Here is a 24,378-nt window from a genome sequence, read left to right on the forward strand (position 1 = left end):
CTGGGCATCAGATCGAGGTCTTCTAGGTCTTCCACAGTCAGACACATACCCTACAGCGATGGATCTTACACAGATTTTCATCAAATCACCGGCAAGTAGGCATTACTGTCTAAGGCTCTAGAAGGGCAGCAGGATCCAGGAGCTGAGACTCAAAATACAGAGACTCATTGGCATACCAATGCATAGGCAAAACCTGATCTTCATGGCATAGGAAAAACCTGATCTTCATGTGATCTTCATGGGATACATCGTATAGGACAATGATAACTTCCAGGATTATAAAATAATAGCAGACTCGACCATCATCATCAATCTCCGTCTGCGGGGCGGATGTCCTGGAACTAGCTCAAAGAACATAGGCTCCTTCAAGGACGTAGCCAAAGGTAAAGGGAAAATGAAGTCCAATCCTACAACTGTCTCTGAACTCCCCAGGCCCTACATTGTAGAACAAAAACCTGAAAACCCTGCTCTTACCATTGCAATACCTGAGGTAAATACTATATACTTAGATCTATGTTCCCATGTAGTCATCTGCAGATTTAATGGTTTGTGGCCCAAATCTGATGTTCTGCACCAATGGATATACACCACATGGATAAGAAACTGCGAAATCTACCTATGTCCCAAAGGATTTTTTATTGTAAGATTCAATATTGAACAATAAAAGGAACACATCCTCAACCAGGGGCCATGGTTCTGGGGCAGTGTTGGGCTCTTCATCACTCCATGGTTTCTTGATTTTGATGCCAACACAATGGTGGTATCAAAGATGCCAATATGGATTAGGTTGCATAACCTTCCTATATACTTCTGGCACCATAAGGTCTTAATCGCTATAGGAAACACCTTGGGCAAATTTCTAAAGACCAACGAAGACAGGCTCATAAAGGGAATTTCTACTTTCACCATAATAAGTAGATCACCTTGACCGACAAAGACAGGCTCATAAAGGGAATTTTTTCTTTCACCATAATTTGTGTCGAACTAGATCTCAGATAGGGACTTCCAGAAAGTATAACATTGAACTTGAACAACACATAGTGGATACAACCCTTGGATTATGAAAATACATCGTTCGGATGCCACGAATGTCTACAAACATGTCACTTGCATATTGCATGTCCACAGGCAAGAAACACCCCCAAATGGAACAAGCAACAACAGAGGAAGACTAAAGGATGGCAACATACAGAGCCATTGGTAACAAAAGTAGATACAACAGAGGATACAGAATACAATACAAAAGAGGATGAACAAATAATACAGGGCAACACACTAAAAGAAGAGGAAGATCCTGGTAACTCACTGCAACAATAAAGTTCCCAGCTAACAGGAAATGAAACAACTTGTAACAAGCGAACTCACAGATCAGAAAGATCCGAGTTGGACAACGACTCTCCCACAACTATAACATAAAATCGGCTATCCATTGTCACTGCTATCCCAACACTAGAAGTTGGCGGAAGGTGGAAAAAAGAAAAAGAGAGAAGTATAACTATTTCATTCATTATTTTTTTGGTTTTTGTGAAAACTAGAACAACTTTATATGCTCTTCAACATCTACAAAATGTAATTTTGTCTTATGAATAAAATTACTACTTTTTCCACGAAAAAAACTCTAATTAACAATCTTAATGAAAAGAATTTTGATTTCAAAATAATATAAGATATTAAAACTTTATTAATAATCTTAATTATAAGAGGTTGAATTTCATAAATTTTTCTCTCTTTCTTGTTTCGAGTGTGGTTTATTCTCGTGCAGAGCTATATAATAAATATCTTTGTTAAGTATTCTTGTTATTAGGCCCTGCCATCTGGCATTCGGCAGGGACTATAGTAATCGTTAGGGTGCGAGATAGCATTAGTTTGTAGGCCCTGGTGAGCGTTATTGCGTCCTTAGTCCAAAGTTTTTAGTTCCTGCTGTGCGGTCATGCGCACACAAAGCCAAAGTTCCATTCCGCCTTGAACGATTGCCATCTTATTTGGCCTCTTCCCGAGGCGGAAGAGGCCCGAACTTAGGTTAATTGGGAAGTTATCGCTAATTTCAGTATGCCTGACCGTTAACTGTTAGCGTTAATGCTAGCATTAATTCGTTACAGGTTTCGTTATTTCGTAAACTATATCCTAAGGTCGCAGGGTATTAACAGGTGTTGTCCTGCATCGGTGTCTCTCAGCTGGCATTGACGGGTGGCTAATGAGGTTCTCGCCATATGCTTCTGCAAATCTTTTTCAGCCACTCGAAGCCACTGCTGCTGGATGCACATCTGGGTCAGAAACAACAGAAAGAGCTGCAGAAATTAGGGCAGGGGGAAACCCCGTAGAAACAGAACCATAAGTGGGTTAACTAGTTCCATGGACGGGTCAATTACTTTTGGCAATGAGGGGCTCTGCTCTATGGCAAGAATGCCTCTTTACAGGTCGAATTCTTGCCACAGAGCAGAGCCCCTCATTGCCAGAAGTAATTGACAGAGAGCTCACAGTAAATATGATTTGACAGGCAGAGGGATTGCAGGGCGCACGAAAAGCAGAAACTGGGTCACGCTTACGGTCATAAGGAACTGAATCACTCGAAGCCACTGCTGCTGGATCCACATCTGGGTCAGAAACAACAGAAAGAGCTGGATCTACCCGCGGCTATAGTGGAGGTAGAGTCCGAACCCGTTGGCCACCAAAGGCAGAGGCGTAGAAGGTAGATGCAGCTACGTTAGCGGAGGCAGCAGAGCAATCAAATTAAGAAGCGGAAACATAGGTGGTTTCAAAACCATGCAGATCCAACAAATCCAGTAGCAGAAATTAGGGCACGGGGAAACCCGGTAGAAACAGAACCATAAGTGGGTTAACTAGTTTCTGGATGTATAGCAGTAAGGGAAGGTAAGGTCTGATAGCATTCCTTTGGAAGACCTAATGGGGCCTCGAAGATCTCAGTAGGGCAGCACCACTAGGTATTCAGAAGGCTATGGATTTTGATTTATCGCTATCGCTATCCCTATCCCTCTCGCTATTAAAGAGAATATATGGGGTAACAACTAAGTGATGAGAAACGAGGGAACCATGGAGGATGATCTGCGTTATAAGAAATGCTTAGCTGATTTGACGGGGGTCAGGGTGATTCTTAGCATCTGTTGCGCCCTCATTGCTGATTTGCGCCCTCACATAGACTGATTTGATGGGGGTTACCTGTCTTGTGTTCACATTTCATTCCAGGTGACATTGTGCATGTAGCATCGGGGTTACGTGGAACTGATTTTCTTGCTATATAATAAGCTCATACATCATTTCGTCGTTACTTTGCGGCTTTGTTATTTCGACTTCGTTACTTTGCGGCTTTGTTATTTCGCTTCGGGTCCAGGTACTCTTTATGTTTTCTAATCTTGCAAGCAGTTTATCTTTGTACTATTACATGATTTTATGCTTGTGAGTGAATATTATAAGCTGGATTATGTTTTATATATGGGTTTTAGATGTTTGTGGTCGCTCCGCTGTTTGCATGTTCTTATTTCCAAATCCATCAGAGGATTTAGGGGCATCTTTGAGAGGTTCTTGGTCTGACAATACCTTTTCAAACTACAACAACTATCACTTTGGCAGCCGTGTTCCCCCTGCTAGTTATCAGTGTTCATACATGCAATAATTGTACTTTTGTTTGTTAAGGTATTTTCATGGCTCTTCAGGATTTGTGAACGTAAATGCCTGTATGGGATGAAATTAGTGCTGTAGACATGCGCTGTAGACATGCATAATTGTTTAGGAAGCAAGAGAACGACCTGAGATGACTATTGCCATTAAAAAAAGCTAAATGCCAAGTGCCGTTTGCAATTTGTGGTTTTGTAAGAAAACTTTAGGCACATGAAAACTTGGGGAAATTTGCGGCTCTCCCACTGTTCTGTGTCATATCTTGCATTTTGATTTGCTTTCAACAACGTATTGAGCATGAGATCTGCTTCCTTAATAGTCTGTTGGCTCTCCTCAAACTTCCTAAACACAAGAGGGTTCCCATTTTGCCTCAAGGGTTTGATAGAGGTGTGCACATTTGTTGATAAACATTGCTTTCGTTCTGCATTGTATGCAAAACCAATGCAGCAATTATGATAGGTCGAGCTAAGCCATCTATGGCCTATCCTATGGCACTGGAATCAGAAGCCCAACAACTCTATCAAAAGGTTACACATATCCAAATCCATCAGAGGATTTAGGGGCATCTTTGAGAGGCCTAACATCATGGCTCTTCAGGATTTGTGAACGTAAATGCCTGTATGGGATGACCTTAATAGTCTGTTGGCTCTCCTCAATCTTCCTAAACACAAGAGGGTTCCCATTTTGCCTCAAGGGTTTGATAGAGGTGTGCACATTTGTTGATAAACATTGCTTTTGTTCTGCATTGTATGCAAAACCAATGCAGCAATTATGATAGGTCGAGCTAAGCCATCTATGGCCTGTCCTATGGCACTGGAATCAGAAGCCCAACAACTCTATCAAAAGGTTACACATATCCAAATCCATCAGAGGATTTAGCGGCATCTTTGAGAGGCCTAACATCTCACTCTCACTTGGCAAGTTGTTCATTTGAGTTTCCTTTCCTGATTTCGGCAAAAACGCACTGAGTATGTCGGTTGGTGTTGAGTGTAACTAGGTGGCCATTTACTGGATTTCTCTCATTGTCAAAGTGACATTCATCCTATTTTCTTGAGGTAATTTCTTACTGCCATGGATTATTTACACCCCTATTCTACTTTGTGGACTCAGGTTAATCATTTTCATGCTTTTTTTTCTGGCTACGTTGGCAAGTTCAATTCATACTAATACCTCTCTTGTTGCTTTTGGGTTTTACTTTTATTCCTGCTTCTTGTATCATACTAATTTTACCAAGCATGGATATTTTATGGCATCTTAGTATCGTTAAGGGTTTTTGGGTGGAGAAAGACAAAGTCCCCAGTGACCCAAGATGTCTAGAGTTGATCTTGCATTTCCTGTGTATTGTGAATAGTGAAATGGATTCTGACCTTTGAAGACAACCTGTTGCTTTCGACTCTTTCTCTTTGGCAAGGCTGATTAGACAGCCAAAATGGGGCCATATTAAGGAATTACACAAAGCCATAAAGCTCTGTGAGACTGCTTTAGTTGGTGGTGATCCTGTTGTTACGTCCGTTGGGAACTTCCACCAAGTAAGAGAGAGTCATCTTTAATGGTCAGGACTATAGTGTTAAGTTAAATGTTGGAACAAACAAAATTTCTCTGTTGAATATGACGGTTGGTCTACAGGTTGGCTTCAAAACCTTTTAAGCCGCTGCTCATGTTCCATGCCTTCAATTTTTTGTTGGGTAGATTTCAAACTAGTGACAGACACGTGTGTCTATGAGCTACAACTTAAAATTTCTCTGTTGAATATGACGGTTGGTCTACAGGTTGGCTTCAAAAACTTTTAAGCCGCTGCTCATGTTCCATGCCTTCAATTTTTTGTTGGGTAGATTTCAAACTAGTGACAGACACGTGTGTCTATGAGCTACAACTTAAACTTGAACTGTTTGATAATTAGGTTTTACTGTTGGTTGTTTAATATAGCAACCGACAAATGGATGGTGTATAATTACTTATTACTGTTACACTTCTCTCAAGTTACTCAGAATTTCGTTGTTTCTGGTAAAGAATATTGGGCCCCATTTTGAGATGGAAAACTTGTCCTCACAAAGGTGGTCATATCAGGTTAGAGCCATTTTAACTTGAAGCTTTCCTTCGCTCTTATTTTCTTATATTTTAGATGTTATTTTTGTGAACTGAAAGTCAAGCATATGGTTATCGTAGAAATACATGGATATACATATCATGAATCAAGACAAAATGAATAATTGCTTGGAAGACTGAGAAAAAGCTTATTTTAAGGAGAATCTGTTCTTATACAACGTCATGCTATTTCCTTTGTCAGTTTTTCTTTCTAGTACTGATTTTTCATTGCCAAACTTATGTCTCTGCTTATCCTACAAATCCCAGTTCGTTTTCTGTGTTTACACATTTTGAAATGACATTCAAGCAGAATTATACAAACAACAAAGATCAGTAGTCAAAGGTGAGGTGAAATTATGCAAAAGGTGCAGCTAAATTTTATGCCTCAGATGTGAATGAATGACCGCAGAACATTACAGCTTTCTGTGTGCTGCCCAGCACTGCTTCTCCTAGAAAGATAGTGCAGTTTCCACTGCAAAAGGCCGCATTGAAACCTCATATGCCTTTTCCGAATTTTTAATGGGAAAACTGACTATGGTTCAATGGTTAACCAGTGTTAGTGTTAATCCTCTCACCAAGGTTCAAATCCCCAAAGTAACATGTTTCACCCCTCATGGGCCAGTTTCTATGTGCAAACAGGCTGGTGTGTGCTTCACCCTGCATGGGCTGATCACCCAGTCAATGAGTCACTCCATCCACTTCAGGCCAGGAGCTAGTCCTATGCGGCTTTGGTGGACCTATTGTTTCTTAAGCAAAGAATTCTCATTTCAGTGTAATAAAGTCAGTTACAATAATTATAGCGTTCCTGGATTGGGAGAGAGCATGCTTGCAACATTGTGGTAGCATTCAAGTTGTTTATTTTTGCAAGGTATTACATATTTTTTTAATATTAATCTGGAACAAAGAATTGACTAGTCAGCTGGACAAAAGTGTTGCTACTGACGGTTGGGGCACTTGAATATAGTTCATCCTTGAAACTAGTATGTTATGTTCTAAAGAACTCCAGTAGCAGTGTTGTCATATTCTTTTTAGCCCTAGTTAACTCCCGTGCTTGACTGTGCTTTTTGAAGAAGCAGAGTTAAGCCTACTCCTTCAAGTTTGACTATACTCAAGTCAAGTGTAAGTCAGACTCACTCTATAAGTTTGGCAATATCTGCATATATACTATTGAAAAGATGATCAGAGCATTAAAGGGACATCTATCCATTCTTCTATGCGCTGCTTTAAGCTTTAGTGCCCTCGAACAAATCCCCAGAGGATGCAAAAACTGCCATATCCAAATCAGTTGGTTTGTCTACATATACATGATAGACACCAACCGTATGACCGAGCACTAAATTTTTGTTGATTCCTTTAGTTCTGACACCAGCCTATTAGAAATAGTATTTGAGCGAGCTGCTTCTTTGCCTTCTTTAAAAAGAAGTCCATTTCCACTTCGAATTGCTAATGAAACTACCTGAATCAGAGCTATTACATATTTTTTAATATTAATCTGTAACAAAGAATTGACTAGTCATCTAGACAAAAGTGTTGCTACTGACGGTTGGGGCACTTGAATATAGTTCATCCTTGAAACTAGTATGTTATGTTCTAAAGAACTCCAGTAGCAGTGTTGTCATATTCTTTTTAGCCCTAGTTGACTCCCGTGCTTGACTGTGCTTTTTGAAGAAGCAGAGTTAAGCCTACTCCTTCAAGTTTGACTATACTCAAGTCAAGTGTAAGTCAGAATCACTCTACAAGTTTGGTAATATCTGCATATATACTATTGAAAAGATGATCAGAGCATTAAAGGGACATCTATCCATTCTTCTATGCGCTGCTTTAAGCTTTAGTGCCCTCGAACAAATCCCCAGAGGATGCCAAAACTGCCATATCCAAATCAGTTGGTTTGTCTACATATACATGATAGACACCAACCGTATGACCGAGCACTAAATTTTTGTTGATTCCTTTAGTTCTGACACCAGCCTATTAGAAATAGTATTTGAGCGAGCTGCTTCTTTGCCTTCTTTAAAAAGAAGTCCATTTCCACTTCAAATTGCTAATGAAGCTACCTGAATCAGAGCATCTGGTCGGTATTCAAGAATTATAAGCAGCACACCTAAGGGACTAGTTATCCTTTCTAGAATCAGACCATTTGCATGCTCTGTCCCTTTTAGCACTTCACCAATTGGGCCATTCATGTCTGCAAGAGCTCCGACCGACTTTGCCAAACCATAAATCTTTCCAGGTTTTGGTGTTAATCAAGAAAGCACGGTGTCTGCAATTTTTTATTTCTTTTGCATTAGATTCGCTTCTTGCTCTTACTATATTATCACCCAGAATACATACCATACCAGAATCTATGCAATCATTTAGAAATTGTAATTTCATCATCAACAGTCATAATAATAGGAACACTAAATCTGACATGCAGACTTGATTGTTGTGGGGATATTTCGGACACAACTGAGTTTTGTGATAAATCTGCTGAGACCATGCCTAAAGACATCTGACTTGCATTTCCTGTGTATGAAGTAGGTGCCTGTAGAGATGCTTCACATAAGCTGGCAACACACCTAAACATGTGGAAATCCTTCGGCCCAGATATTTCTGAGATTTTTGTGGGGACCCAAATGTTTGAACTTTGGCCAAATATTGCTTTTGATTCAACAGTATGTTAGCTCAACAATTTGTTCCGTATGCTTGGCTGGATGCATGACACTTTAACTGATTGTGAGTCTGATGTTCTAAACTGTTACATGGTTTGTCATATGCATAACTAAATACACTTACTGCTTTTGATTCAACAGTATGTTAGCTCAACAATTTGTTCCGTATGCTTGGCTGGATGCATGACACTTTAACTGATTGTGAGTCTGATGTTCTAAACTGTTACATGGTTTGTCATATGCATAACTAAATACACTTACAATTTTTTGCGGTGCCTAATCTCAACACTTGTATTTAAATTTTGTGGACTGGTTTTCTGTTTAGGTACAGGAGAAAACAACTGTACACTGTGGTTTCTATAGTGAACGTCGAGGCTTTGATATTGATCTTGAAGATAAAAGATTTATCATAACTCTCAAGTTATTCTGATTTGCTATTAAATCAGAGTAGTTCTGATTTAAGTGGATGAAATTCAAGTGTGCTATGTAGCATTTTGCGATGAAATCACATTGTTGGAACAAGAAGCAGAAGGAAAGAAACTTGGTGAGAGTCGCACAATTGGAGTATGGCATATCATTTCTGCCTTTCTAAGCTACCCTGCTTCTCAACTTGCTAAGAATTAACCATCATTAAATACTGATCATATTTAATCTACCGCCGCACACTCAAAGGGGCACCTAATTTCGCATTTATTACTGCCGCCACATCCATCATTCCATATGCCATTTGCTCCCCATGTCAGATCGATATGCCCATCATTAAATACTGGCCTGATCCAATCTGATCTTCAAGATTATTTCTGCACTTAGATATTGACATAGATCTCCTGTCGCACCCAATCTACCACCAAGATTGCCCGATGTCAGATACATCACTTCTGCCGCCAAATACATCATTCCACATGCCATTCGCTCCCCATGTCTTATCGACCACTTAATTGCACCTCAAATATTTTAGCTCCATTCACACTTAAAACCACCTTACAAACACATTGAACTTTTGTATAAATTGACCTCCTCTGCACCTGGATATTCACATACACCTCCCCGCTTCACATAACATGGAATCCATTAGCATAAGCCAACTTACTGAACTCACAGCATTGTTTCTCTTAGCACTTATTCTCATGACTCTTCTGATTATTGACATCGCAAAAGTCGAAAGACAAAGAAAAAAGAAACCAAAAAAAAATTAACATCTCTTTTGCATTATCTTACACATTGTCTTATTTCCCCGCTTCCTTCTCTGTTACAGATGTACAACGCAGGCTTCAAATATGCATTTGGGTCCACCATGGCGCTGCACCTCGCATTTTTTATGCGTCTATCGTCTCTGCTCGACTGCAATGTGAAATAGTTTTGTCATTAAGGCTTTGCCTACATTTTGCTCTTAGCTATTTTTATTAAGCCGTGTTGTGAATTAATCTGAAAAACAAAGAAAAGCAACTCGATGCAGCAACAATCAATGTCAGTTTGCTATTACTGAAACAATATATTCATTTGTGAGTTAGAATCTCTTTTGCATTATCTTACGCATTGTCTTATTTCCCCGCTTCCTTCTCTGTTACAGGTGTACAACGCAAGCTTCAAATATGCATTTGGGTCCGCCATGGCGCTGCACCTCGCATTTTTTATGCGTCTATCGTCTCTGCTCGACTGCAATGTGAAATAGTTTTGTCATTAAGGCTTTGCCTACCTTTTGCTCTTAGCTATTTTTATTAAGCCGTGTTGTCTATGAGCTACATCTTAAAATTTCTCTGTTGAATATGACGGTTGGTCTAGAGGTTGTCTTCAAAACCTTTTAAGCCGCTGCTCATGTTCCATGCCTTCAATTTTTTGTTGGGTAGATTTCAAACTAGTGACAGACACGTGTGTCTATGAGCTATAACTTAAACTTGAACTGTTTGATAATTAATTGTCAAATGTTAACAAGTTTAAATTAAAACTTCTGGTATACAGAAGCTGCATTTTGCTCTTAGCTCTTGCTACCACTTCTTAAAAACTGAAGCCTACGACAGCTCATGTCTTACTGCCTCCCGATTATTGGCTTTGGGTTATGATCTAATTGTCAAATGTTAGCAAGTTTAAATTAAAACTTCTGGTATACAGAAACTACATTTTGCTCTTAGCTCTTGCTACCACTTCTTAAAAACTGAAGCCTACGACAGCCCATGTCCAAAGATTTCTTTGTGGAGCATCTAGTTCGGAAACTGTCGGCATATAGTGCTGCTGGTCAATCTCTGAACATCAAAACATAGTATACGAATTCAAAGGCAGCAAAGAACTCTGTGCAGGGACTAGCTGCTTCGCAGCCATCCTTGTTTTCTTTAATTTCCAGTGTGGTTAAATTTCTTCCGCATATTTCTATTTCATGTCAAACGTATTCCTAGGAAGTCAGTATATCAACTTTGAGTGGAACTGAAACCCAAATGAACAAGAGAAGAGCGACTCCAATTTATGATTCGAGTTGCATTTATTGCGACCATTATTTTATTTTATTTTAAATAATTGAGGGAAAATGATGTAATGTAATAAACGTGTTATGTATTGTTGTGGTTAGGTATAGATTTAATATAATTATTATTCAATTATATATATAGATAGATTATGTAATGTAATGATTAATATTTTAATTAGGTTAAATTATATATATATAAATAAAAAGATTAATTTAATTTAATTTAATATAAATATTTTAATTCTATTAAAATAAAATAAAATAAAACTCTATAAAAATAAAATAATAATAAAAAGAAAAATGACTCTTGGTATTGGCTCATGGTATTCATATGGAAGGAGAAATTAAACCAACCAAGACGCATCTTGATTCTAAGCATATAGAGGGATTAAATTTCTTAAGATGCAAACCTCTATTAGATTGAAAGGAAATTGAATTGGTAGATCCACATTTAAGATAGATTTAGATTAAAATGAAATTGAATTGGTAGATCCACATTTAAGATAGATTTAAACAGGTATCATGTTGATTTTGATCAAATTAAATAAAATCATTTACTATGTAGAATAACTTCTTAGATATATATTGTAACCATGTAATTATTATAATTGAGATAACATCATGTGGTTTTACTATATCATATAGATTAATTTCTCAATTGCCTCATTTTTTCTTGAAACTATATAATTATTACTTTAACATCGGGTTTATGCACATAATTACCTAATTTTGAACTCAAAATTATGTAATTATATATTTAAAACCTTGTAATAAAGATACAAAATTATGTAATTATATATTTAAAACCTTGTAATAAAGATACAAAATTATGTAATTATATATTTAAAAACTTGTAATAAAGATACTAACTTGCAGTATTTGAATCAATTATGTTTTTTTCCCAAAAATTCTGTAGCTAAGTTCTATAAAATGTAATTTGGGAATAGTAGTAAACTACTCTACATATTCCTAGAAGAATATGTTGTTTAGTGATGTTATATAATATTTAAAAAAAAAAAAACAAAAAAATATGCTATATATATTTACATATGCACATAAAAGTATGTAAAAAAATAAAATTTATTTAGACAGAAATCAAATTTCTTAAAGTGCAATTTTGTGTAATTTTTTAATCATTCAATAAAAAATTGAATGACAAAGGAATTAAATTTTAAGAAATTGGAACCTTCTCAATATTGATAAATTTGTATTTAAAATAGATATATGATGATTGATAATCCAATTTTCTAGTTTTAAACAAAATCATATAATATATATCCCTCAATTATACCAACATAGATCCATCTTAATTCTAGAGAAGGGTCCATAGAGATCAAACCTCTTTTCACTCTATTAATAGTTTGCACCTCAATAGATTTGATGAGCCTCCTCGTTTGGTAGATTCAGAATGAGGTAGTGTAATTTCTAGAAGAAATAGCCTTTTTCACTAGAATTAGGTCATACAATTTTAAGCAAGGTTGTGATTTTTTTTTATTTAAAATATTTTTTGAATGCATAATTGGAAATCCCTGCGTACTTGAAGTTTGCAAATTGAAAACTTACACTCAAGTTTTTAAAAATCTTTTACAGAATTTGGTTAAAATTAACCACAAAAAAGGTTATTCCATCTATAAATTAGACTATGCAAATTCAAAATTAAAATAGATTTTAGGCTGATTTAATTATTAATTATAATTATAATTATTAATATTAATTTTTGTATTTTATTTTATTTTATTATTATGTAATTTGATGAGTAAAAATGTTTTATTACTAAATCTGATTATTATTTATTTTAAATTTCATTTTATCTTAAAATTTTCTTTGATGTAATTTGATTAAGCCATAAAATTTAATATAACATAATAAGATATTATAACATATCTTCCATATTAAATTGGAGAATACCTTTTAATCTAATACTTCTTTATAATTTTAAACAAAACAATATAATATTTATCTCTGAGTTATATAATTCTTACTAAAAATATTTAATTACATCAATAATATATTTTTATAAATATAATTATATATTTTTAAACTTAAAATAAAAATAAAATAACATCTATAACCAAATTACATGATTTAGGCTTAAATAAAATCATATACTAAATCATATTACATAATTTAGGCTTAAATTAAATGATATACTAAACCATATTAAATGATATAAGTTTAAATTAAATCATATACTAAATCATGTATTTACATAAATTTTGAACTCACATGTTAAAATAACAGGACCAGAAGTAATATAACCAAATTACCTGATTTAGGCTTAAATTAAATTATATACTAAATAATCTATTTACATAAATTTTTAAGTCACATGTTACAATAAGGGACGAGAAGTAATAATCTTATTAAATTATATAATAATAAGTAGTTGTTAACTCACAATTATATAATTAAAATATTAAATTTTAAGTGATAATCTTAATTATAAAATCTTAAATTTTATAATTTTTTCCTTTGATTAAATAATTTAAATTTAATTTTTTAAAAATATTTATTAAAATTTTGTTAAATTTGGCCAGAAAACACCATTAGAAAGACTATTCTATAAGTTATACTACACAAATTTGAAATTAAGATGGATCTTAGGTTGATTCAATTATTAATTTTAATTTTAATTATTAATTTTTGTATTTTGTTTTATTTTTATGTAATTTGACCAACTCAAAATGTTCTATTATTAATTATAGTACTTACTTATTAAATAATAAATTAATAAACTAATATCATTGTTTAAATATTATTTTTCAAAAACTAATCGTTAACATAGTCGTGACTTAATAATATTTGTTTTTAATATATTAATATAAAAATTTAAATATTATTGTTCACGTGGTCGTGATGATGAACCATACTTGTTGGTTTGAAATGCTTTAGCCAAAAATTTCTCTTATGTGAATTTTACAAAAAGATTTTTCTTAATTCATTATGCATAAATTATAATACTTATTTATTCTATTTATTTTAAATTTTGCTTTTATGTAATATGACGAAATCATAATATTTAAGAGAACAATAGTTGGTTGGAAAATTCAACCAAAAAGAGTGATTATGTGATCAATGAAAACATTTTCAAAAAAAAAAATCGAATCACAAAAACCTAAAATCAAAGAGAATAAGACATTACAACATATCTTCCATACTAAATTAAAAAATACCTCCCAACACAATAATTCTTTATAATTTTAAATAAAATTATATAATATCTATCCCTTAATTATATAAATATTCGTTTGAAAAGTTATTTAATTACTTTAATAATATATTTTCATAAATATAATTATATATTTTTAAACTTCAAATAAAAATAAAAATAAAATAACGTTTATAATTAAACTTCAGATAAAAATAAAAATAAAATAAGGTTTATAATTAAACTTCAAATAAAAATAAAGATAAAATAATATTTATAATCAAATTTCAAATAGAAACAAAATAACATTTATAACCAAAATCCCTGATTTAAACATAAATTAATAATCTATTTACATAAAATTCTAACTAACATGTTAAAATAACAAACTATAATTAACCATCTTAATAAATCATATAATAATAAGTAATTTTGACTTCACAATTATATAATTAGAAACTAAACCCTAAGTGATAATCTTGATTATAAGACATCAAAATTCATAAAATATCTTATCAATTATTCCTATTTTTTTAAATTGAAAATAAATTATTATATTGAAATCCCTTTGCATTCCTCACGTTAAATAGTAAAGTACTATATTGCTGGGAAAAGCAAGACTTAGATAAACTTACTCATTTGAAACCCGACCAGCCTTCAAAATTGAACATGTCAGAGCCCTTCAAAGTGCAGGAGGAATTTTTAGGCGTTAAAAGAAATTTAAAATATGATTTTTGTCATTTAAAAAAAAAATTGGAATAATATCTTAAATTTTTTTAAGAAGGGATATTAAATTTTCAACATTTTTTAAATTTCATTTTTTCGAAATTAAAATTTTAAGAATGTTGAATTTGTGAATTTCCTTTCATGTTAAAACTTAAATTCCATTTGAGAAACTCCCATTTCAAAAACGACAATTTCTTTTTGGGTTGTTTTTTCTAATTGTGCATATGATGCAAGTTCTTATTACTTATTATGTCAAAATTACCTTTTCATACCATTACATTTTGCAGTTTCTAAGTTGCTCTCATTTAAAAAACAACAGTTTCTTTTTGAGTTGTTTTTTCTAATTGTGCATATGATCCAAGTTCTTACTAATTATTATTTCACAATTACCCTTTGATACCATTTCATTTGGAAGTTTCAATTGAGAGCCACTAGATGTCAATATGGGTCATGTATTGGGTCTGTAATTTCATTGGGTTGTGCCTGAAGGCTGCCCAAAGCAAGGTTTGACAACGATTTAAGCTGGAGAGGAGCATAGATTCATGATTTAGCAAACACCTATCATGCAAGGTTTAAACACAATTTATGCATGGAGAGGAGTGCATTCCACAGGCTTCCTAATGTACTGGATTTTATTTGTTTGTGGATTCCCAATTTCTAGTATGTTTTCATATTCCCAATTTCTGAATGAGTTACTTGTATCAGTGTTAGTAAATGTGCTAGTGACTTGGAGGCAAGATACTAGTAATCAGAGAACAGATTTATCTTTGTTCATAATAATTCTAGATGCCACCCCAAATCTGGAAAATATGTTACATAATGCTTGTAGTTTTCTTAACTTATTTTTCTAGAAAACAACAAGTCATCCATAAACATGAGGTGTGAAATACGAGTGGTTTTTATTACCCCGCATCTAGCAATTAGTCCATTTTCTCTAGGCAACATCATATAGTCATCAAAATTAGCCTTAGATCTCAACAGCATTATACACAACACCTTGTTATATTAAGCTAATGATCTGAACCCTCAAATACCCCTAAGAAATATTTGAGTGTTGTGTTATGGCCTATAGCCTAACGCATAGTTTTCCTATAGCAGCATAAACATTACTCTTGATCTTCCAATGATATCCCAATAGGTTGATCCACTGCTTCTTTTAACTCAACATCCTTACGAGAAGGAACCATCCTCACATAGTTGCAAGAGGGAGGCACAAACCGTCCCTTAACTTATTAAAGTTTCATTCTGTATGACGGTTACTTTGCTGCGGCTAGATGACAACAAATAGAAGCCCTTCTAAACTGCATATTTAGGGTCCTTATTATAGTGTATGGGTTCACTATTGATCAACACTCTCCTTCATTGCGAATAGGGTTCATCATAACTGCGGATTAGGGCATCATCAAACAATAGATTAGTAGGCTTCGTTAGGGCTCCTTTGATAGCGTGTGAGTGTCACCCTTAATTGCGGATTACATCAACCTTGAGGACTACGGCTAGGCAACTTATATAGACTCCTCTTTGACTATGTCTAGGGCTGGTTAAGCTCTCCTCTTCCCAGCGTATAATGATCCTCTTCTTGCTACGTAGACAAGTCTCCTTTTTCTACATGTAGAAGGGAGACTAATGAGAAGTATCCCCACGATCCTCTTCTTGCTATGTAGACAAGTCTCCTTTTGCTGCATGTAGAAGGGAGACTAATGAGGAGTATGCCCACAAACCGACCGGTATACTTTATACTATGTCCATAAAAAAAAATTAAGTGCATCAAAAATGATTTTGTGAACTATATAAACCTATTGCACTCACCTAAAATGATTGTAGCTTTTTCTTTGGGTTTAGGAAAAGGATATGAACTGCCCTTCTTTAGATAGATCACAATTGCTCCAAGGACCCTAGTTCGGAGCCATGAGACATGAGTGTGCCACAACAAGGTTCCTTCCTGATCAACCTTGATGAATCTATATGTGTAACTTCCACCCGGTTGAATTGGGCACTATGTAATATACTAGCGTCCGTCGGCCCAACCTGTATGTAATTGGTGTATTCCATGCTTGCCATGATTGAAACATCTATCACTCTCAGCTTTACATTATTTCTTTCATATAGTTAAAGAGGTAGGTTAACATCCCAACAAATTACCCTTTTCCACAAGTTTAAAATACTGAGAGGTTAAGAAGTCGATTTCAAGGGATATATAGCATAAAGTATTCTTATTTGCTGGAAATATTTTTTTTCATTGAAATTATACACAACACTTATTTATGGATAATCTAAGATTGCACATATCAAAGGAAATAGGGACTTCCCAAATGGCTAGATTCATTTTTACTATAAATATCTGCAATTTTAAGAGATGGTAGATTTGAATTGAATTTCATATTCCAGGAATCCCTAATGCATATAAGTTAATAGATGGTAGATTTTAATTGAAGTGGCTATTCCAAGAACCTGTAATAGTGGTAAATAGTAAATTTGAATTGAATAAAATATTTTAGAAATATGCAATTAATATAAGAAATTGAATCTCCAAAAATCTGCCCGGTGAATTTGAATTAAATTAACGTCACCAAAGATTGAATCACCATATTCCAATTAAGGGATGTCCAAAAAATGAGAGCAGAGACAAACTAGTGAATAGTGGAATCCCACAGTGTCCCCATTGCTTAAAAAATAGTTGGTCCTGATAACTCGCCATTTACAATGCCCATATCATGCATCTGGCATAATCTCTGAATAGGGGTGATTTCAATCTGTTCCAATAAATTGAGATTGTAAGAATATAATGAGACCGAATTTAGTTTAAATCATAGTTTGATATATGGCCATTAGTTTATTCATCTCCTTTCACTCAGAAATATTATATAAAATTTTCACAATATATTAATAAGAGTAATTCATTTACTAATGCAGCCTTTGACGTAGTGGTATCTTTTTTTTTGTGAAAAAATAAAAAGAAATTTGAAAATAATTTACTATTTTCAATTGAATTGCTTTTTTTTATGCTTTTCATTACAGAAGTGCGACCTAGATGTGTGCCCTTCTAAATGAAATTAAGACCTGCCCTTCAAATTTGATCACTGAACCCGACAATAAAGACGAGTATTATAATCATTATAAAGACGAGTATTATTTGCTTTGTCATGCCATTTTCACATGATGTTTACATTTTTACATGTGATTGAGTGGTAAAGTCAGGGAGGTTTCCTTTTTGGTCAGGAAAAACATCGAAAACGATTTTATAACATTATTTCTTAAATTTCAAGTCAATATCCTAAGTACAGTATGTATGCCCATTCTTAATCAACTTTGAAACAAAGTATATTTCTCAGAAATATTCTTTTAATATGTATGTTTAGGTATCTGAAATGAGTTAACGTAGGCTAAATTCCATTTATTAGTCCTTGCCATCTGGCAATGGCCAGGGACTATAGTAATCAAAATGAGATATTATGACATTAATTTGAGCTGCTATGATATTAATTTACGTTGATTATTGCGGGAGTAACCAAAGTTTTTAAATGCAACCTTGTTTGCCATCTTATTTGGCCTCTTCTCGAGGCCGAAGAGGCTGGACCATAGGTTTGTTTTTCTTTTACCCGGTTCATTATTAGTGGTTGTCTAACAGTTGATATTAATGCTAACATTAGTTTTCCCACTTTACCTAGCATTAGTTTCAACATATTATTTTATTTCAGGTTTTGGTTTATTTGCAGATTGGGTTGGTATTTGCAGAATGGCTTATTCAATGTGTGCATGCAGGTGCAGGTGTGCCTTTCTTCTTTTACTACCCTCCCTTCTTGGTTTCCTCTTTCTGCTTCCCTCCCTTCCTGGATTCCAACGGCTTAGTTCTGATTCAAGTTAGTAGACAGAAGATGGGTTGGTTAGAGGCTATTAGTAAGCAGGCTACCTAACGGACAGATTGATTAGGTCAGTAACAATTCATTCCAGCATCCAGGCAGTGGAATAGTTAAGGAAGGGCTGACAGTGAGGGAAGGGCCTGAAAATGAGCCAAAGCCTGATGCTTATTCACTAGCATATGCCTCAATGAATTGGATCACTGGATGGAAGAAAGGATTACTGAGTTTTATTTCCCTTCAAGTACTGACGCTATATGGAATGATCCAGTCAATTCAGGGAGCTAAACGAGAGGCTGTAGAAATTGCACGGAATAGAAGAGAAGGAGACATAGTCAAAGATTGGTAGAATTTTGTTCAAATATTTGAGGGAAAGCCTTGTACATAGAGCACTCTCTGCGGTCCATGCGAGCTAAAGACTATCAGAGGTATTGGCAGGCCCTCTTTAATTTAGAATCTGAATTAGCTAGACTTGAGGCAATGTGGAAGTTACGATTCAAGGTTATATCCTTTATTACAAGGGCCACGAGCAAGGCAAGGAGATGAAATAGTTCACAGGATGATTCCATTAGCCATTCTACAATAATTAGAGTCCGAGAAGGGTGCACAACCTTCTTACCTAACGGACAGATTGATTGGGTCATTAGCAGCCTTCTTTCTAGTATCCAGGCAGTGGAACAGTTGGGAAGGGCTGACAGTCAAGAGGCTCTGGAATGTAGCTAAAGCCCATTTCAGGAAGGTTAGGGTTGATGGAATCTTGCTTGCTTTCTTTCTTGACATCCACCCAACAAAAGAGAAATTTCTAAGCATTGAAGCAGAGCGATAGTCTGCCTTCCCCGAGAGCATCCTCTTTTGATTTTCACATTTTCTAATGATAGTGGGTGTTTTGTAACTGTATGTAAGCATATCTTGAATCACGCTATATCTCCATTTTAACCCTTCTCAGGTTTCAATTTGCCTGCTCATAGATGTTACCGTGATGTAACCTTAGGTGGCCTGCTTTAGAGCTTACATGCTATGTTAAGGAGATAGAGGTGTAAAATTGCATGTTATGCTATGGAGAGAGAGGTGTTAGGCACATGGCACTCATGTATGGCCCACAAGGTGGATAAATGTTATGATTTTCATTTTTATTCTTATTGAAATCGATTGATTTTCTTATCTTTATTTTAAATTTGAAATTTCAGGGTGCATTGTCGTTTCTCAGTTGATCGAGTTAAAAGTTGTGAGGGATTTCATCATACGCCATAGTTTCCTCTCTGGTGTGTCTTGCATCTGATTAGGTATTTTTGCGAAACTAATCAATTTGCATTTGCCTGTTTCATTGAATTTTAGCTCATTTTCATGAAATTTCATCTCATTTCTCCACTCGTGAGTACTAGTTTTATGTGAATTAAAGAATTCTGTAGTGAATTTGGAAGAACCCAATTCAAAAATTTGAATATAGAGGACTGAATCTTTGAAGGAATTTGTTGGAATATGATGCAATTTCAGAAAAATGATTACTGCCCTGGCTAAGAATTTGGTCAGATTTTTCCATGCAAGATTACTTGGTATGTTTAGTCCTCTTTTGTATCAAAATTTTGATTGTTTGTAGTCCATTAGGTTGAGAGAAACCCAATTACAAATATGGGTGGTGGTCGAGACCACAGGGATTGCATTTCTTATTCATCAGACAAGACAATTTCAAGTAAGTAGTGCTTGCATTCAATAGTTAATTTCATCTTTAATAATTCTAATTTATCGATTGTATTTCTATGCGCGAATTTGATCCTTTGGTTGCCAAGAGGTGGTTTTGGGTTGTTAGTGAACGCATGGGTGCCTAATAAGCATGGAGTAATGCTTCATCTTGAAGCTTCACTAGCTCCAAATTGGTATAAATTAGCACAGGCTCATCAAAACCGAAGTGTGGCATGCACCTTTGAGGCTATGAAGCTCATAAGTTGAGGCCTATGGATATATCCTCAATGTTCACAACCTCGAAGGTGAATATTAGACATGGGTTTGGGTTGGATTGCAAAAATTCATTGCACACAATGCACTTTTACAAAGACATACATGAAGAGTTGATGAATCACACCTTGATCCCCACCCAAGCTGTAGCATGCTCTTCACTTCTCTCAGTGCATTAATTTTCCTTATTAGCTGATCGGTACATAGATTGCCTTTGTGTTGTACATAATTTGATGTTCTAATTTATATCTACATGCCTGAAAAGCACAAAAGGTCATTCCGACCTTGTAAGTTTTTGAATTCACTTTCACGGTTGGATAGTACTGTGAACACATAGTATTGTCTTTTAGATTGTATAGCAATATTTGTTCGCTGAAAATTTTAATCGGAGTCAGCCTGAGTAGGCTTGTATAATCCAAAAATTGGGAGTTATGTCACTAGAAACAGGACACAGGAAACGGAACAGTAAATGTGACTTGCAGGGTTTCGGGTATAAGAAATGGCACTTGGGCTAACTAAGATTGAAACAAACACATATTTGCATTTGCAGCACTCCATCTGTGCTGCAACAAGTTGACAGGGTCTATACCTATGGAGTTGGGGTCTCTGAAGAAGCTCAATGTTCTTGCCCTGCAAAACAACCATTTAAACGGTGCAATACCAGCATCATTGGGAGTGCTAACCTCGCTGACAAGGCTGGACCTCAGCTTCAACTCACTTTTTGCGCCCATGCTGACAACTCTTACAGACCTCCATCATCTTGCTATTTTGGACTTCAGGAACAATAGTCTCTCCAGAAAGACTCCTCAAGGTGACATGTTCCTTATGCCCTGCACATCTATGATTAACAATATTATCTAACATTTGTTTTGTTCAAATCACACATTTACACAATGGGCAAAAATTGTATGACCTTGGCTCAACACTGGTATATCTTTGTTTTGTTGTTTACTTGGGACCTTATAGGATTACTAGTAGCACAAACCTATTTAAAACTAGGTCTGAGGGTCTGATATTTTGACTTTGTACATCTCAAGTTCCACAGTTTGATAGGTCAACCATTTTTGTGGATTCAAGTTATACATCTGCGAGCTTCACAAACTCGGTGTGCAATTCATATGAAAGCCACCCTCAGAAGCACCACCACCTGAGTAAGTTCTATTTCGCGCAATTTCTAAACTGCTTTTGTTACTCTTGTGATGCCTACTCCTTAGTTGGGGTTAGCTTTCTCCTTAGGTCCTAAGTGTAGTTTTAATCTGGCGTTTAACTTAGAGCTGCTCTCTGCTAATACAATATATCATAGCTTTAATCTGGGATTTGAGAGTTCAACAATTATATTACGAGAGTCAGGAGTATTGCAATGGGAATTATTTGCCAGATTTTAACAGTGAAAGTAAGCGCCTAGCGCAAGTAGCAGAGGAAGCACCACCATCTAAGTAAGTTCTATTTCATGCAATTTCTGCAGCCTCACATTTAGCTCCCTGAATTGACTGGATCGTTTCATATAGCGTCAGGCAAAAAGGGGACTCAACACTCCACAATGCCCCAAGATGGGACTTTCTCTACCTCCTCTAGCGCAAACCCAAAAAAGGTCTCTAGCGAATAAGGATCAGGCTTTGGCTCATTTTCAGACAAAACCCTCTTCTTCGGGAATTTCCCTTTCTTTTTTTGTTTCTTTTCATCATCAGAAGGTTCAACAACAACAGGAGTTCTTAGGGATGATTTAATGAGATTAGTTACTTTATTATCTCTCATGGAAAATAATGTTTCTTTTCTTCAAGCCATCTCATGGCAGGGACTTGCTGCCATGCAATTTTTCTTGTTTATTTATGGTACGAAGGTATTGGTTTTATTTAAATGCAATAATGGCGAGTGAGATAAGAACTAATTTTTTTTTTTCTACTTCAAATTAAGCTATACAAGTTTATTGAATTGTTCTGTGAAAAATTTCATGACATAAAAAGAGAACAAAGTTACGAATTATGTTATGTATTGTCTTTATAACACTAAATTTTATTTATAAGATTAAGGTTTAATTTTTTAAGATTCTTAAGTTTTGTTTTTATTTTTTCGTTTCTCTTCTATGTTGTGGATGTGCCATAATTTCTCTATGAAATCAATCAGGTTTCCATTAAAATTCTCAAGCTAATGGGCATGCATGGCACATCTAACACTAAAAATTGATACATAAAATGTTGAAGTATGCACGAACACAATTGAATTGAATATGTGTTTCCATCTTATCAAGCACAAAATATTGCAATGGATGGGTACATGCATTAGAGCATGCTTGTGAACTAGAAAACTTAATGCACATGCAATTTTTTAAATCAAATAATATTAACATCTTAAGACTCTCACCTTTAACCCTATAAGAAATGTTGCATGTCATGATGTTAGTGTGCTAGGGTTGCCCTAATTGGATGAGGCCTACATGGAATATAGTTTTTTTCCAACACATGTGATGACATGTACTAGATACACATGTACTTTTGTTTGAATTATGTATGCATGAATATACATAGATATTTTCCTTATCCAACATTACATTACAAGGTTCTTACTTCTTGTAAGCTATGACCTCATGTCTATTTAGACCTAGAAATTTGCAGCAAGTAGAGTTTCTATCCACAACCTGAATGTATTAAGCAATACATATGAAAATATGTAGATTTGCAAATTTTAAAGAGAGATTTTGAATAGTGCTTAGTGTTTCTCATTGTTGTTTACATGCTTTCATATAACAACATATAACATGGTTTGCAAGCAAAACCCAAACTAGAAGAGAATACTTGCAAGTTGAAAGTAAGTGAAGTATGCTTCAATTTTACTTAAATTTATAAAGTTTGTTGAGCTAACTCCATTATTATATAAATTTATAAAGTTAGTGAAAGGTAATCAAATTTTACATAAATTTATAATCAATTTTTGAATACTTGATTATGATATAATTTATTTATAAAAATTATTTGAATACATCTTGTTATTATATTACTACAAAAAATATGACTATTAAAATAGTATATATATTTTTAAATGAGAGTTTGAGGTCGATTTTTTTTTGAGTCTCAAACCAAGGAAACGGAGGCGATCAGGATGGCTAGGGCAAATGCTTTCCTCTGCGCCGCTGACACAAAGCACATCACCGAGGACGCAGCAAACGCAGGGAGTATCTGCACGATACCACGCTCCAGATCAACCGAATCGTTTTCATCGCCATGGATCTGGCTCCCCTCCACGGCGGATCGGTCCTTGGCGGCAGCTCAATCATCCTCCAGGTCACGGACGAGCCCCCTTTGCCTGCACAAGGGTTTCTCATACAGTGCGCAGTCTGCTTTTCATTCAACAGGGCAGGGCATGGACGCTGCAGACTACCATCGCCCAGATCTGCTAACCAAAACACATAATCAATTTGGTTTTGAGCTATCAAGTGAGCACAAAGGCAAGGAAGCAGCGATCTGGCCGTTAGTGACCGCGGGTGCACCAGATCTATTACGGATGCATCTGGATCCACTACGGCTGCATCTGGAAAAAGAAAGAAAGCTCATTAGCGAGGAGGGTAGGCATTCAAACCCTAGAACCACCATCGATCCGCCAGATCCGGAGCTCAAACAGATAAATCAGGGTTTGGTTAAGGCTGATCCGTCAGATCTGAAACAAATATTTATCAGATCGGTAGAAGGCAGACACTACTGTATACAAATCAAGGAAGGGATGGGTGTTCTGGAATTAAAAAAGCAGATCCAGATAAAACTGGGCACTCCGACAACATACCAAAATCTTTTATTTTCAGGACTCTGCATGCAGGACCAACACACTCTCCAGCACTATGGAATAGCTAAAGATTCAACCATCATCCTTAATCTG

At 35.2% G+C, this 24,378-nt stretch overlaps 1 long non-coding RNA gene across 2 annotated transcripts; it reads left to right on the forward strand.

The window, feature by feature from the left end:
• The first annotated feature begins 8,752 nt into the window (after positions 1-8,752).
• Positions 8,753-10,544, forward strand: LOC149139584 (uncharacterized). 2 transcript variants are annotated; one of them, XR_016264821.1, is made up of 3 exons: positions 8,753-8,913; positions 9,625-9,725; positions 9,940-10,544. It is a non-coding gene; the product is annotated as an uncharacterized LOC149139584 (long non-coding RNA). The 2 variants fall into 2 exon arrangements; XR_016264820.1 differs by having other exon boundaries at positions 8,757-8,913; positions 9,625-9,717.
• Positions 10,545-24,378: the final 13,834 nt, after the last annotated feature.

This window comes from Pinus tabuliformis, chromosome X (assembly GCF_031772625.1).
Source record: "Pinus tabuliformis cultivar Carrire ecotype Pingquan chromosome X, CPIR1, whole genome shotgun sequence".
Lineage (NCBI taxonomy): Eukaryota > Viridiplantae > Streptophyta > Pinopsida > Pinales > Pinaceae > Pinus > Pinus tabuliformis.